At 32.4% G+C, this 15761-nt stretch overlaps 1 long non-coding RNA gene across 1 annotated transcript in view; it reads right to left on the bottom strand.

Moving 5' to 3' along the window:
* Positions 1-15736, bottom strand: part of LOC128582008 (uncharacterized) — a 33809-nt gene extending 18073 nt beyond the window's left edge. The window contains exons 1-2 of the long non-coding RNA XR_008378965.1: positions 15435-15736; positions 7872-7962 (exon numbers count right to left, since the gene is read on the bottom strand). This is a non-coding gene — a long non-coding RNA (uncharacterized LOC128582008). The remainder of the gene's footprint in view (positions 1-7871; positions 7963-15434) is intronic.
* Between the last annotated feature and the right edge of the window lie 25 nt (positions 15737-15761).

Consider the following 15761-nt stretch of genomic DNA (forward strand, 5'->3'; position numbering starts at 1 on the left):
TACATTAAAAGGTTCTAACACCATGGTCAAGTGGGATACATCCATAAGTTAATAAGGACAATTCTACAAAACTCATTTAATATAATACACCACATTAACAGAATGAAAGATCTTAACAGATGTAGAAAAAGCATTTGCCAAATTCAACATCTTTTCATAATTAAAAAAAACTTAGCAACAAATTAGGTATATTTTTAAAAGTACTTTAACATAATAGAAGCCATATGTGAAAATCTCACAGCTCATCCTTAGGGTGTAAAATTTACAGCCTTTCTTACTAAACTTAGGAACAAAACAAAGGTGCCCACTATAAACTCTTATATTTTTCTATTTAATATAGTACTGGAAGTTCTAGATAGACTGACTGGCAAACAATTTTTTAAAAAAAAGGAAAAAAAAATTCAAATCTGAAAAAAAATTAATAAAATAGCCAGTTTGCAAATTATATAATTTTACATATTATATATTAATATAACATATTATATTATATTTACATATTACATATTAGCTAAGATATCACTAATAATTTCACAAAAAATTAGAATTAATAAACAATTTTATCAAAGATGCAGTATAAAAAACAACATACAAAAAATCAGTGATGTTCTTATATATTAACTGGACAGTCTGAAAAGGAAATTAAGTAAAAAAATTCCATTTACAATAGCATCACAAATAATAAAAACTTTGGAAAACTACAAAACTTTGCCAGAAGACATTAAAGATGACACAAGTAAATGGAAAGAAATCTCATGTTTGTGGATTGGAAGACTTAATATTAACATTTGCATATTACCCAAGTGTTGTACAGATTAAATGCAATACCCATTAAAATCCCAATAGCAATTTTTTGAGAAAAATAAAAAAATCAATCCAAAAATTCATGTGCAATCACAAAAGACTCCCATTAGCCAAAATAATCTTGATAAAGAAAAAACTTGAGGTATCACATTCTGTTGCCTCAAAACATATTACACAAATCAGTGTGAGAGTGTCATAAGGACAGATATATAGACCAATGGAACAGAATAGAGTTCCTAAAAATAATGCCATATACATACATTCAAATGATCTTTTATAAAGATGCCAAACATACACAATGGAGAAAGGATAATTTCTTTAGCAGTTGGTGGAGAAATAACAAAATATCCACATGTAAAATAAAATTGGACCGCTTTTTTACAACATACACAAAAACTGAAAATGGATTAAAGACTTAAATGTAAGACGTGAAATTATAAAAATCTAGTAACAAATATACAGAAAAATCTTCCTAACACCGGTTGTGGCGATGGTTTCTTGGACGTGACACCAAAAACACAAGCAACTAAAGCCAATACAGACAAATCGGACTAAATTAAACTTTTTTTGTTGTTGTTTTGGGGGATTCATTGAGAGTACAAACAAGTAGATTACACTGATTGCATTTGTTAGAAGCCTTGACAGGAAAAAAAAAAAAATCAACAGAGTGAAAAGGCAATGTATGAACTACATGTATCTGATGTAAGGGTTAATACCCAAAATACATAAGGAACTCAAACAATTCGATAACACAAAGCAAAAGACAACTAAAAGATGACCAAAGAACTTGAATAGACATTCTCTAAAGAAGACACAGAACTGGCCAACAGATATTTTAAAAAAGATGTTCCGCATCACTTATCATCAGGGAAATGCAAATAAAACTACAACGGAATATCACCTCACATCTGTTAGGATGCCCTTTATAAAAATTAAAAGAGGAAAAGGAACAGAAAATAAGTATTGATAATGGTGAAACCACTATGGAAAACATCATAGAGGTTCATCAAAAATAAAAACTTATGACTTAGCATTACCATTTCTAGATAATTATCCAAAAGAAAAAAAAAAAAGAAAAAGAAAGAAACTAGGATGTTGAACAGGGATCTGCACTTCCATGTTCACTGTAGCATTATTTACAATGGCCAACAAGTGGAAAGGCCTTAAATGTACATTGATGGATGAATAAATAAAGAAAATGTGGCATTTACATACATGCAGTGGGATATTACTCAGCAAAAAAAAAAAAAAAAATGAAGTCCTTTTACATATTACAATATGAATGAACACTGACAACACTGTGCTAAGTGAAATAAGCCAGTTACGGAAAAACAAATATTTGATGACTTCACTTATGAAAGGTATCTAAAGTCTCAAATTCTTAGAAGCACAAAGTAGAATGGTGGTTGTTGAGGGTTGAGGGTAGGGGAAAATGGAGAGTTGTGTTTAATGGTCACAAAGTTTTAATTATGAAAGATGAAAATGTTCCAGAGATCTGCCATGCAACTATGTGTACATAATTAACAATAATGTAATGTACACATAAACATTTGTTAAGAAGGAACATTTCATGTTACATGTTTTTACCATAATTAAAACCACTTTAAGAGATATTTTAAACTCATGAAAGATTAAATATTACTATATAATATTGTTTACAACTATGCAATATGGGCTATTATAGTACAGTGTACATAAGGGAAGGCAGAGGAAGAACACTTAACTAACATCCAGTGGCCATCAGGGTCACCAGGAAAGCCTTCTCAAACTGATACGAAAGCTAGAGATGATAAATGGATAGTACTTTGCACGTCAATACACAGGTTTAGAAAATGAGATAGTGTTTCAGTCTAAAGGAAGAGCATGTGATGAAGGTTAAGGGCAACCAAAAGCAAGTTTTATTTAGGGAGGCATGTCCCTACTTAGGGAAAGAGAAGAGTTAAAAATAAGGAGAAAAATGTGAAGTTTTAAACAGTCCATATCTTGTAAAGACCGGAAAAACATTTAAAGAGTTCGGTCTCTCAAGCATTCACCTAAGAAACTAACCTTCGTATTTGTTTTATTCACATCCCATACTATACTCCACTATATGTACACAGTGTGTTGCATGCATGAGGTATTTAATAAATATGCATTAGAAGACGAAAAAGCAATGGAAATACCTAATCAGTGTACATGTTAGAAAGTTCTACTTATGTTTAGCAGAAGAGATTCTGTTATTAGAAGCTCTCATATTAACTCTGAATCATCTTTCTACTTGTACCTGAAAAGAGCAACCAGGTTGCTTACATATTCATGGAACACACAACTGTTAAGGATAGTAAATGTATCTACTACATATGCCTGTAGCAGAATTGTGTATGCATGTGTGTATAAAATCTGTTTATTAGCATGGACAGTATTTTAATGACACATTTATATATTTATCTTTATATATTTTCCTGTGTTGACTATTTTATTCCGAATTCCAAGATGTGTTATACTCTTTACCTAGGGTCATTAGTGAATGTAGACAAAAATAGTAAACAGATGTACCCTCAGCATCTTCTTGGTGACTTCTTATATAAAAGTTCAGTTGCTAATGGTACATCAATAAGGCAGAATGTGTCAGTTAAATGTAATATCTTTTGGACTGAGAACAGAAGTTCCAACAAAGGCACAGACTGCATTAGCAGTTGGATGAGCATTAGCCCTGACATGTTTGTCCTTGATGTTCAAAGATAATAGCCACTGGGTAGGTTTCTCTCAATGTGTACACAGATTTGGAAAACCAAAAGAGTATGACCAGCTGCTCACAGGTGAAAGCTCTGTTGTGCCTTTCATTTTTGGCAGCTCAAGTCTTTTGACTCATGCCTTACATATGCCATTGCTTGGGAAAATATACAGAATCTCCTATTGTTTTACACCAATCCAATTGACTTGCTGCTGTTTCCCTGCTACTGCACGGCTGTGTCAAAGGGCTTGCATGCGGCCTCAGGAACTGCGACTATAAGCTTAATAACAGAGTACTTTTAAGTGGAGCATCAATTGTGACTTTCCGAGAAACAGACTGTTTTAAGAGCGAGAGCATACATGACTGGGAGGTATCACAAATTTTATGTAAAGCCTTAATTTTGTTAAGTGAGAAAATAAAAGTTTATATAATTGAAATTCACTGCCATAAATTCTACATTGGTTAGTAACACAAGTAAGGCTGATGGCCATTTCAACATACATATAATGCACTACCAGAATCATCCACTGACAACAGTTCTCTTTTCCTTTCCTTTTTTCTTTCTTCATGCTTTATTATCTTCTTTCCTTCCTATCTTCTTTCCTATTAGATGACCACTCAGTTATTAATTCATTTATTCATAATTTTATTTTTCAAGCGCCTACCATGTTCTAGGATCACTCCTAATTTCTAATGATATAAAAAATGTTAACAGCCCAGCTATCACATTAATAGCTAAGGCTTCAGAAACAAGAAAGTATACATTCACTTTTTCCTGTTCCTTCTAAGCACGACATATGGAAATTACTTAACAGACAATAGTAAGAAGACTCTGAGTCCTGAAGAGAAGGCAGCTGAGCTACAGAGTATAGAACTTGAGAAATAATAAAGCCATGAGTTCCCCGGGTTTTCTTTTTATCTCTCATATACCCAAGTTACTGGAGAGGCCTGCAACAAAGAACTACTAAAAGGCATAAAAGAACAAAAGAAGAAGAAAAGGAAAAAAGGAAAAACCTGCTATTTCTGACCAAAGGACTGGGAAAGTAGAAGCCCAATAGGCCTAGTGGGAGCCCCCAGAATTTTTTCACAAGAGGCCTTTGTTGATGATCCAGTGCACTAACAGCAATGAAGCTTCAGCTATCCCAGCCTCTGCTCCACAACTCAGGCCAGGTAGGTGGTACAATCTGCTGGCAGCCACAGAAACAAAGCCCTAGCTATTCTATCCCCCATTCCAGAACCAGTCCCATCTGCTCACAGCTACAGCAGTAGCAAAGCCCTATGCCTTTCTGGCTTCCACCCAGTGGCATAAGACAAGGCCCAGTGGCTTCTCACTTCCCAACAGAAGATTGCTCAGTGACCCCACAGATGGCACCAGTAGGGATTGAACAGAAGGAGCTCCAGCAGCATCAGAATAAAAAAAATCAGACAAGTATAACATTGCAAGGGTTCAGAAACTAAACGTTATGGGAATTAAAACTCACAGAAGTAGATTATACCAACAACCAGGAAAATACAATTTAATGAGAAAAGACAAAATATACCAATATGGAAATGTATGGAGTTATCTGACAAGAATTTTAAAACAACTATCATAAAAATGCTTTAGAAAACAACCATGAATTCTCTTAAAACATGTTACAATAGGAAATCTCAGCAAAGAAATGGAAGTTACATAAAATAACTAAATGGAAAATATAGCTGAGAGCTACAATAACTGATATTAAATAAAAGCCAATGAATTTCACTTATGTAAACTAACATAAACATAAAATACTCTACACATAATTACTTCAAATGTTAAAATGTCTAAACGTACAAATTAACAGCTACGATCTGACAGAATAGATTAGAAAAAAACATGATCAACTACATACTGTTTTCAAAAAGTTCACTTCAAACATATCAACATAGGCAAGTTAAAAGTAAAGCAAGAAATATATATCCTGCATCCATTAATAAAAATTCTAGTATTACCTACATTAGCATTACAAAATTACTTCGGAGCCAACAAAATTAATAGGAGCAAAAATGGACACTGTATTAAGATAAAAAAGAAATTCATCAAGGACATACAATAGTCCTAAATGTGTATATGCATGAAACAACATGGCTTTAAAATACAAGAGGAAACAACTAAGCTGAAAGGAGTAATAGTCAAACCTGCAAACATAGCTAGGGGTTTTGCCATTTCAATTTCAATAATTGATAGAATGACATGACAATAATTGGTAAGAACATGGAAGATGAATTACATCAAGAGGTTCTATTTGTCATTTACAGAATACCTCAGGAATTCATGTTCAAGATAAGAACATAAATCGGTGATACTAAAAATTGAAAAATCTATAGACACAAAACAATAAACACAAAATTATTTCTGGAAAAAAAAAAAAGTCTACAGATAAAAGCCCAGCTAGACTGATTAGCAATGGGAAAGAGGAAAAAGAGAGAGAAAGAGTGAAATAGAGAAACAGTGAAAGACAATAATTTCAACAAGGGTCCTGAAAAAACTGGATAGTAATAGTTTTTTTTTAAAGTCTTAGCCCTTACCTCATGCTACACTCAAAACAGTACTGGAAACTGATCATAAATGTAAACAAAGGAGTAGGACAAACAAACAAACACCTCTCCAGCAGAAACATTGGAGAAAAATTTGTGTCTTTGGTTTGGACAAATCTTTCTAAGACGATATGGATAAAAATACAAATCATGGGCGGTGCCTGTGGCTCAAAGGAGTAGCACGCTGGCCCCATATGCTGGAGGTGGCAGGTTCAAGCCCAGCCCCAGCCAAAAACTACAAAAAAAAAAAAAAATACAAATCATAAAAGAGAAACTTGATATAATGGACTACAGCTTTTTTTTTTTTTTATTTCAGGTTAACATGAGGGTGCAAATGATTAGGTTACAGTTTGCTTTTGTTAGGTAAGGTACAATTTGTAGTTGAGCCCTTCACCAGGGAGGCATGCCATGTACATTGTGCCCCTTAGGTGAGAGCTTACCTCTCCCCCTTCTTTTGTACCCCTTGCCCCTACTTCAATTTAATTCTGTTTTTCTCTCATGGAGACATACAGTTGTTCACCTACTAGTTTCATATTAGTATTTAGTACATTGAATACCTGCTTTTCCATTCTTGTGATACTTTACTAAGGGAAAATTATCTTTAGCTCCATCCAGTTAATACAAAAGATGTGAAGTCTCCATCTTTTTTAATGACTGAATAGTATTCCATGGTATACATGGACCCCAGTTTATTCATCCATTCATGGGTTGATGGGCACTTGCATTGATTGACTTGAGCTGCAATGAACATTCTAGTGAAAATTTCCTTACAGTAAAATGATTTTTTACTTCTGGGATTAGTAAATCTAATGGGATTGTGGGATCAAATGGAAGATCTACTTGTAGCTTCTTGAGGAGCCTCTATACGTCTTTCCACAGATCCCACCAACAGTATAAAAGTGTTCCCTTCTCTCCATATCCACACCAACATCTGCATGTTGGGACCTTGAGATGTGAGCTCATCGTGGTTAGGTGATATCTCAAGGTGGTCTTTATTTGCATTTCTCTGATGATTAGGGATGAACATTTTTTCACGTGCAATATTATTGATGAGCATTTATAAATTTATGAATGATGAGCATTTTTTCATGTGAAATATTATTGGCCCTGTGTTTGTCTTCTTTGGAGAAGGTTTTGACTCTTGCCCACTTATGCATGGGATTTTTTGCACTTTCCTTGTTGATTAGTTTGAATTTTCTGGACTATAATTTCTTTTTAAATTTGCTTTTTATAAGACACTTTTAAGGAAAGGAAAATGTTAGTGACAGATGAAAAGAAAATCTTTGCAAAACATACATCTTATATGACAAAGGTTGTGTGTCCAGAATACATAAAGAACGCATTAACTCAGTGACAGAAAGTAAAAACCTCATTTTAAAAAATGGACAAAAGTTTTGATCCAACGTTTCACTGAGTGGTCTACTTATATATTTCAGATAATCTTTAATAGCCCCTAAATTCCTTAAATTGTCAAGATTTCACCTCCTTTGCCATACTTTATTTCATAGCCCTTACTACATTCTGATATGCTATGTACTATGTATTTACTTGTCTATTGGTTTATGGCCTACTTCTTCCACTGGTCTGGAAGCTTCAATGGGACACGGAATTTGGATCTTTTTAAATGACATACATTAATGTAGAACAGTATGTGGCACAAAGGAGACTGCCTGTCAGTAGATGGTAAATGTCTGAATGGGTGAATGATCTGCCTAACCATAAATCATGGCTAGTTCCACAGTTAGTAGCAACACATATTTGTGCCTCTTGTCAATCCTTTATGATGTTATGAACTCACGGTGAACTCTGTAGGTTGTACAGGGGAAAATAGTAGTTGATCTGTTTTCTGTCCCCTATGATGGACATAATAAAAGTGTTTCTGACACGTTCTGGAAAAAAAAAAGTTTATAATTACAGAGGTGTCTCAACTGGCTCTTAGGAAAACACAAATCATTAACACAGTCAGCAAAGATGCTTAGTCTCAGCAGAAACTCGAGTAAACATTTAAAAAATATAACAATTTACATTTTTAATGAATGAAAGCATTTCTTATATACCTTTATACGATTTAAATGGTTAATATAAAAATAAGTACCTTTGTATACTTCAATAAAAAAAATTGTATCTGGATATTTAAAACTGCCAAAAGAACTGACAAAATATACCAGTATAGCGTTACTTCTAACATAGCATGGTGCATTATGACAATGAAATAAAGAAAACCAATACTGTAATCACCATAATTTTTTTAAGTTGTAAATAAGTGAAAAAATAAGTGACTATCCAAATTATAATTGATTTTGGACCTACGGCATTTATATGATAAAGAGATACACGGAAAGGGAAAAGGCCAACATGTGGCCTAAGTTTTATTTTTAATGCACCACTTTATTTAATAAAAATGTAAAGTTACCTGAAGATTTATGACTTATTTTTCTCCTAATCATTTTAAAACAAAAATTTTCAAAGAGTTTAGTGACTTCCATATCAACATTGAAAGGTCACAGAGTAGGTAGATATGAATAAGATGGGAGAAAATCCCCAGGTTATGTCCTTGTTCTTTCCCTTGCTTTTCCAAGCCACTCAACTTTGTACACCTATGAAATACTCGCTGTTTCTAGGTGAATACTGATAGCTATTGAGTGGTAAAACCAAGGCAACTCTGTGCATACTTTGAGCTATGAAAAATAACAGATAACTCTTCCTGAAGAGATAGAGAAGAATTTATATAGATAGGGTGAAAATTATCTCCCTTAAAAATTAGACTGAAGCAATAGGAACAGTCTAAACATGATTATAAGTGCAAAAGATGCACAAAAAATGAGTTTGAAACTTAGAAATAGTCCCTTTAGTGCTCAGGCTCTCATCATGATGTTTTAGTTGATTACTGTCATAAAACAAAGAGTAAGAAGCTGGAAGGTTAAATCATGACTAGAAACGATTCAAAAGGCATTCATGGGCTTTGGCTCCTAGTGAGATATCCTCCTGGCAATTTAGTTCAGATGGTCCTTGTCCAAAATGCATGGATGCTGAGCATTGTTAGAGAAATGACAGACTAAAATTGGGAATTGAACAGTGTGTAAGTCAGAATCTATCCATCTGGAACTAGCAAGCCAAGACAAGAATTGCCTTATGATCTGCAATTTAGATGCTTAAACAAGATGAATCTTCCTAAAACAAAATGTAGTATCTTGATCTCAGAATAACAAAGCACGGCTGTAGCTAACATCATTCAGTTACTCTCAAAATCATAGTTCATGGAAGAGCAGTAATAGCTTTCTTACCTAAATGTTAAGCCTCTGGAATGGTATTTCTTAATTGTTTTAGTAAAACCCCAAATTAGAATTCTATTGACCAAGTTGATGTTGAAAAATGAATAGGAAACTGTGAAAGGTAAAGATTGTAAATCATATTAAATATTAAAGCAACTGGAAGAGATACAGTTTATTGGAAAATTGGTCCATTCCTTGTTGTATACCTTTAAACATTTACTAAGCTTTTATATGACAGATTATCCTCAAATTATATTTGTAGTTATTCACGTTCCGGCTTTATTTAAATATATCTCCCAAAAGGGGCTGATAGAAGCAGAAACTGAAATGTTAATAACATCTATTATATATCAAACGTAAGTTGAGACATTTTTCAAAAATTGCCTTTTATGGTTTTCACATACCATAAGAATGAAACATTCTTATCATTATTATCTTTAACTAATAAATGACAAAATTGAATTTTTATTCAATTGTTCAAGGTTACAAAGGTATTGAGTAGTTGAACTGATATTAAACATGGATTTATCTTACTCCAAAGACTACCTTCTTTGCATTTTGCCATGAATCATACTGTAAGAAATCCGATTATAAGCATTTTTAGGGAGTAACTGATTTTCTCTGATGAAATACACCTCTCTTAGTTAAAGTCAGGCTTTGATAACCTGGATATGAACTCTCTTTCCCACTCACTTGACCTATAAAACAAATTTAGATACTATGATAGAAGAGGTCAAATGCTGGAGATGCTAGTTAGTAGAATGCTGTGATTGAAGGGTATTTTAAAAATCATTTTTTACTAAGACATCCCCTCTCTCACCTGTTTTAGTATCTGAAATATCTAAAATTATCAATAAATACTTTTTTAAGATTAAAAAAATCAAGTGTAAGACATAAATATTTTGGCAGTTAAGCACTACTTCATGTATGTAGAACAGGACTAAGAAAAAACAAGGAATATTCAAATTAATTTTTAAAACATTATTATTAGGTAGCAGATAGAGAATAAGATGGTGTTGACCCAAGGGAAAAATAAGCCTTTGACAACTGACTTTTATAACTAAAAACCTCTCAGGCCTCACTCCAGTCAGCACATACAGTAGAGAGGGCACATTTTGGTGTCAGATAGATTTGTTTTAGATTTAGATTTACCACTTACTACTGTGGCTTTGGCTATTTAGCTTTTGTGAACCCCTGTTTCCTTTCTATTATTTTAGAACACTAAGTCAACTCCGAGTTTCTTTGTGGCAATTAATAGAGAAACTATGCATTTTCTAAAAATATATAGTGCCTTTGTGTTAATAAATGTGAATTTTGGTCATGCAGTTCATAATTTCCACAGATGCTAGTTTTAAGGAGGAATTGGCCCATTTTCTTTTTCTGATTTCAAAGTGTATATCTCAGTTTTGAACTTGCTATTGCCTTTTTCAAAGAACTAAGACAATTAGTTCCTGAAATTCAGAGAGGACCATTTTGCTTACATGATTATGAAAGCAAAACAATTCCTAATTGTGTCACAGTAAATTTTTTAGCTTTTCAATATAATCTTACTCTGTGCTAGTAACTAAGGATTTGACCTTTGTGCCTAAGTCCTTCTAAACAAGGCACAAAGGTTTGAGGTTATTATGTCAAATCTTTGATTATAATTTGTTTTTCTAGAAGTCTAACTGGTCTACCTCTATATTTATAATACATAGAGAAATAAGAGCATAATAGCCAAGTCTTCATTCTTATCAGTTCTGGACAATTGCTGGAAATACTTAGAAATAGTTGGTTCAGTGTCTAAAGCAGTAAGAACAATGTCTTGTCTGAAAATTATTTGCAGCCATATCTGATAAAAGGACTTTTATATAGAAGAGAATTAACTCTAACTAAATAGTAAGAAACAAACCACATTTTTAAATGGGCAAAATATGTAAATAGACATTTCATTCAAGAAAAAATGAAAATGAATAATGAGCATAAAAAGACAGCAATTACAATTAATCACTAGGGGAATGTGATTAATTTGATTAACACATAATGACATTAAAAATCCCACACACAATAAAACTAGAGAAAAATATACATTGGTTTATAAAAGTATTTTGCTCATAAAGAGTTTGAATCCCTAATGCACACTTTCAGATTAATTATTTTATAGAGGTTGCCAAAAAAAATACATATTTTAAGACAGGAAAAAAACTGTATTAATTAAAATTGTAATACTCAAGTCATGTTTGACTTCTGCAATTACAGAAATACAAGACACAATATACAAGATAACATTTTGGTCAGGGACTCACAGAGTTGCAATCAAGATATTACCTAGGTAGTTCTAAGCTCAAGAATCTGCTTTCAAGCTCACATTCTGACTGTTCGCATAAACAATCCTCTTGTGGCTATTTGACTAAGGGCTCTGCCTTGTTATAGGCTGTCAACTGTGATTTATTTACAGATCCTAAGAGGCCACTGATACTCGTCATAGGCAATTCATGACATAGCTGTTCGCTTCTTTAAGGCCAGGGGGATCTATTCATGCAGCCTGCTAAAGAGAATTATATAATGAAATAGAGGCATAAGAGTAACATGCCATCTCCTCTGCCTAATGAGTAACCTAATCAACAGAATGACAGCCCATCATCATTACTATATTCTATTGGCCACAGTTTCCATCTGCACTTGAAAGGAAAAGAGCTTACAAGAAAGTGAGTGACTCATTAGTACCCATTCTACTAATTTCTGTGCTGACACCATTGATTAAGAGATTATAGTACATCAGTATATCAGTTGCAGTATCAGTCTAACTGCAACTGATGTACTTCAAGGGAACTATGAAAAATATAATTTGGTTTAATTTCTTCTCTCCCACATTTTATGCTATGTTAAACCCCACATCACATTGTCTCTACTTTTATTTACACAGCCCATTATCTTTTTCTAAAAGATTTAAATATTAAGAAAAAAAAATATTGAGTACATTGAATACTTGCTTTTTCATTTTTGTGATACTTTACTAAGAAGAATATGTTTCAACTCCATCTAGGTTAATACAAAAGACGTAAAGTCTCAATAATAGTATGAAGCCAGTAGATGATCTAATACATGCCCACATAAGACTCAATTCAACTTGGGGGAGCGGAAGGAGAAAGGAAATGGGTGTTCTCCCACTTAATTGTCACAATGTAAGAGTATATGGCACAGCTCTTGGGTTTGGGACACAACTATAAGAGAGACTCTACCTTACAAATACAAACATTGTAACTTAGTTGTTTGTACCCTCACATTAATCTAAAATTAAATATATATATTATATATATATTTACTAATGTAATTAGTATATATATTATATATAATACATATATACATATATATTACATTAGTAAATATATATATAATATATAATATTTATAATATTATATATATATTATATATTTATAATATTATAAATTATTATTATATATAATATAATATAATATATTATAATATAATATATAATATAATATATTATAATATAATATATAATATTTATATTATATAAATATATATTATATATTTATAATATTATAAATTATTATTATATATTTATAATATTATATAAATATATATTATATATTTATAATATTATATAAATATATATTATATATATTTACTAATGTAATATATATGTATATATGTATTATATATAATATATATACTAATTACATTAGTAAATATATATATAATATATATATTTAATTTTAGATTAATGTGAGGGTACAAACAACTAAGTTACAATGTTTGTATTTGTAAGGTAGAGTCTCTCTTATAGTTGTGTCCCAAACCCAAGAGCTGTGCCATATACTCTTACATTGTGACAATTAAGTGGGAGAACACCCATTTCCTTTCTCCTTCCGCTCCCCCAAGTTGAATTGAGTCTTATGTGGGCATGTATTAGATCATCTACTGGCTTATATATTATATATATATTTACTAATGTAATTATTTCTGGTATATTTCACTATAATATATATTACTAATTACATTATATATATATATATATTTACTAATGTAATTATTTCTGGTATATTTCACTCTTTTGTAAACAGCCAAATTTCAAACTAATGTCATTTTCCTTCTGTCAGAAAGATGTCTTTCGTTTCTGACAGTTTAAATTTGACACTGAAAAATTCTTTCCACTTTTGTATATCTAAAAATGTCTTTAATTACCTTTCATTTTTGAGTGGTGCTTGCTGTATAAAGAAATCAAAGTTGACTTTTAAAATTCTAAGATTTCTTAAAAGATGTTGTTCCACCGGCTTGTTGCTGCTTGTTCAACAAGAAATTTCCTATAATCCTTATTTTTGTTTCTCTGTAGGCAACATCCCTCCTCAATACTTACAACTGCCTAAGCATTTTCTCTGTATCCGTGGTTTGGAGCCATGTAATTATGATATGCCTTGGTTCTTCATATTTCTTGGATCTGGAGTTCAGAGCTTCTTGGATATGTAAACTTAAAACTTTCATCTAATTTCAAATTTTGGTCATTACTTTTTTTCTACATCTCTCTTATATTTCCTTCAGAGACTCCACTTGCAAGTATATTACGCTATTAGAAGTCTCAAAGTTCATTGTTGTTTTTTTTAATATTCTTTTAATTTTTAATATTATTTTTAATGTTTTCTTTTATTATTATGTGATTCATTTTGGATAGTTTCTAAAAAATGTTTTCAATTTCATTAAACTTTTATTCTGCAATGTTTAATATGCTATTAATGCCATCTAATTCCATCACATTATAGAGTTTATCTCTACAATTTTGAAGGTCTTTATTATAAGTTTCATGTCTTTGATTAACTTTTTTGAAAGCTTTTAACAACAGTAGTTCAATATAAAGTATAAATTCAATGGCTTTTTGTATAAAATTGTTCAACCCTTTCATAACCTAACTGTAGAATATTTTTATTTACCCCCTTAAAAGATAGCCCATATCCATTTGCAGTCTTTCACTGTACTCCATCAATGTTCCAACCCCACTGACCTCCAGCCCTGGACAACCACTGCAGAAATTTACTTTTTTCTGTAGATTTTCCTTATCTGGACTTTCATATAAATGGAATACTACGTGGTCTTTTGTGGCTGGCTTCTTTCACTTAGTATATTTAATGTTTTCAAGATTTACTCATATTTTAGTATATGGTACCTCATTCTTTTTTTAATTGCTGAATAAAACGGCATTAAATGGATACATTTCTTCATTCACTAGCTAATGGGCATTTAAGTTGTTTCTACTTTCTGGCCCTTGTATATGATGCTGGTATGGACATTTGGGTGTAAGTTTTTGTGTGCACGTATGTTTTCATTTGTCTTGGATATCTAGTTAGGCGTGGAATTGTGGCGCCTAAGGTAACTCTATGTTTACCTGCTAAGAAGCTAAGCAACTTCAGCTGCTAAGAAGCTAAGGTAACTCTGCAAAGAACTGCTAAGGTGCATCATTCCCATCAATGACATGAAGGTCTTACTTTCTCCACATCCTTACCATTATTTATTACCTTTTTGAATATAACTCTGCTTAACTTTTTGAACATGAGATATAGTTATAGAGCTATAATCACTACACTCTCTCTATATACAGTTACATAGATTTAGCCGTTTTAGTGTTCTTGTTTATTGATTCTAACATGTCTTTCGGTTTGAATAAGCAAATGAGTTTTTCCCCTCAGTATAGGTCTTCTTTTCCTCCTTTTTTCTAGCTTGATAATTCTTAATTGAATGCTAGATGTGCACTGTACCTTATTGGTTATTGAACATTTCATATTTCCATATTACTGAAGTTTAGTCTGTCCTATATTTAACAGTCTGAGCCACTTGGGTCTTTTAAGATGTTAGGTGACACCTGCAGAGTGCTCAGTCTAGGGCTAATTATTGTCTACTAAATAATTAGTAAATAACTACAAAAGCAAGACTTTTCTGTGTACTCTACCCAATACCCACTATTTTTGACCCTGTTTTCTCCAGGCATCTTTGTTTTCTCAGACACACACTCCACGGTACTTAGCTGAATACTCAAGAAAATAGCAGAACTCTGAGTTCTCTGAACAGTTTTCTCCTTTGTCCTATAAATTACCTACCTCGGTCTCTCCGGAACTTCAGCTCTATCTTGTCAACCTTAATACTCTGGGCTCTACTTGGCTTCACTCCCCTGCATCACATCTTTTAAAAAAGAACTTTAAAATTGTACGCTTTCTGAGCTCGTGCCATTTGCTCTTAGTATCTTCAGGATAGTAACAGTAATTTATTACTGATGCCCAGCGTCTTAGAAAACAGCTTCTATTTCTAAACAAAGTATGAATTCCGTTAAGTTACCCTGAGACGCAACTCATATCCATATTTTTCATTTTCCGCACAGAGCCAGGCGAATTCAGACCCTGTGCTGCCGAGCCCACGCCCCTCCTACC

Source organism: Nycticebus coucang, chromosome 3, assembly GCF_027406575.1.
Source record: "Nycticebus coucang isolate mNycCou1 chromosome 3, mNycCou1.pri, whole genome shotgun sequence".
NCBI classification, from domain to species: domain Eukaryota; kingdom Metazoa; phylum Chordata; class Mammalia; order Primates; family Lorisidae; genus Nycticebus; species Nycticebus coucang.